The sequence below is a fragment of the Rhinopithecus bieti genome, unplaced genomic scaffold (genome assembly GCF_001698545.2).
Source record: "Rhinopithecus bieti isolate Rb0 unplaced genomic scaffold, ASM169854v2 scaffold_42039, whole genome shotgun sequence".
NCBI classification, from domain to species: domain Eukaryota; kingdom Metazoa; phylum Chordata; class Mammalia; order Primates; family Cercopithecidae; genus Rhinopithecus; species Rhinopithecus bieti.
The window spans coordinates 1395895-1398065 of record NW_016818642.1 but is presented as its reverse complement, the minus strand read 5'-3'; the positions used below and the strand labels follow the sequence as shown (position 1 = coordinate 1398065).

Below are 2171 nucleotides of genomic sequence, written 5' to 3'. Positions count from 1 at the left end.
CTCTCTCTCGCTCGCTCTTTCTTTCTTTTCTTTTCTTTTTTTTGACAGGGCCCCACTCTGTCACCCAGACTGGAGTGCAGTGGTGCAATATTGGCTACTGCAACCCCCGCTTCCCAGGCTCAAGTGATCCTCCTGCCTCCGTCTCCCTGGTGGCTGGGATTACAGGCATGTGGCATCATGACCAGATAATTTTTGTATTTTTTATAGAGAGTTTTGCCATGTTGCCCAGGCTGGTCTTGATTACAGGTGTGAGCCACTTTGCCTAGCTGAGCTAATCATTCCTGACTTTCATGTCATTAGAGCTTCAAAATGTGAAAAATTTTTGCCCGCTGTTGTCACTACCTTGGAGAACAAGATGAGTACAGCTTTTAAAATCTTTGCGGGAATTGTGGCAACTCTCATTTCCACCCCTATAAAGATAAGATCTGTATGCTAAAGGATTAATTATAGTGCACATTGCTACTTGAATATTAAAGATTTAAGATCATCCACAAGGCAGACATATTCTCGAAAGTCATTTCAGCTCTAAAATGTCATTATTTTATTGAAAGTGGGAAAAAAACATAGCCACCATTTAAACATGTAAGTTGTCATTTTTGTTACATTTCACTAGCCTTGTATTTGAACCAAATATTCATCTTTTACAGCACGTAAGTATCCATATATTATAAGACATGTAACTACCATATTCCTTTCCCAGAACTTTATTTCCTCATTATCATTTTAGTTTCTTTTTGGCTGCTCTACATTGGGTGAGCTTTGTGTAATATTTGTTATTTACTTAATAATGCATCCTCAAAATATTCACCCTGTTTAGACTGATTCCCTCATGCTTAAGAACAGAAGGCATCTCTTCCTTTTTTTTTCCTTGGAGAAAGTCTTGCTCTGTCATGCAGGTTGGAGTGCAGTGGCACAGTCTCTGCTCACTGCAACCTCTGCCTGTTGGGTTCAGGCGATTCTCGTGCCTCAGCCTCCCAAGCCACCATGCCCAGCTAATTTTTGTATTTGTGGTAGAGAGAGGGTTTCTCCACATTGGCCAGGCTGGTCTCAAACTCCTGACCTCAAGTGATCTGCTGGCCTCGGCCTCCCAAAGTTCTGGGATTATGGGTGTTGGGCTTTTTTCATATGTTTATTCGCTGCATTTATGTCTTCTTTTGGAAAATGTCTGTTTATGTTCTTTTCGCACTTTTAATGGAGTTGTTTTTTTTCTTGTAAATTTGTTTAAGTTTCTTATAGGTGCTGTGTCATAGAGCATATATTTTAGAATCAAGTGTACATTATCCTAAATTAAATCAAAACAGATTATCAGAACGTGTGATAGAATAATGAAACGTAACAACTAAAACAAAAAACCATGTTACATTTCAGGGCCAATGGTCTAAATTTGTTTTTCCTCTGACTGTTACCGGGAGGGCAGGGGATGTATGTAGCCACCTGAACTGAGAGTGAGAGGGAAATGGATGAGTTGTGTACTGTCAGATCTATGCCATTGCCCTCATGCTTGACCTTGTGGCAGCCAAGCCAGAGATGGCCATGCCCTCCTTACCATGGTCATTCTTAGCTGAATCCACATCACATTCACCCGGAAGCCTGGGAATAATCTGTACCTAGCAGTCTGCAGGGCATGACCAGCCTGCAAATGTGAGCGAGTGTGTGTGTGTGTGTGTATCCTGTGGTGCCTCACAGTGTCTTAGAAATATTTGAATGACATTAATTGCCAGTGTTTGAGTATCACAAGATTTCACATAACCATATGGATTTACATGTTGTCTTGAAAACTTTGGATGATTTGAAACTCTTTTTAAAAGGCCTCTTTTAAAAAGGGTTCCAGTATAAACCAGTAGAGCAGTTATTGGTAGAGCGTGTATGCTTTCATCATTGTTAGAATGGGTTCGATCACATTGTGTTTGGGGAAAGTGATAGAGCATTAACTTTAAGATAAAACAGGTTTTCTGTAATTTATTAAACGTATCCATGTATTTGGCTCCCTTTTTCCTTTTATTTTATTATGTCTGTTTTAGCCTTATCTATTTTTCTCATGTTCTAGCCCTCAAAGTGTGTGCGTGTGTGTGTGTGTGCGTGTGTGTGTGCGTGTGTGCGTGTGTGTGTGTGTGCGTGTGTGTGTGTGTGCGTGTGTGCGTGTGTGTGTGTGCGTGTGTGTGTGTGTGTGC

At 40.8% G+C, this 2171-nt stretch overlaps 1 protein-coding gene across 1 annotated transcript in view; it reads left to right on the top strand.

Annotated features, from left to right (window-relative positions):
- KDM4C (lysine demethylase 4C) overlaps positions 1–2171 on the top strand; it is a 430799-nt gene that overhangs the window by 185700 nt on the left and 242928 nt on the right. The gene's annotated exons all lie outside the window — the stretch shown is intronic.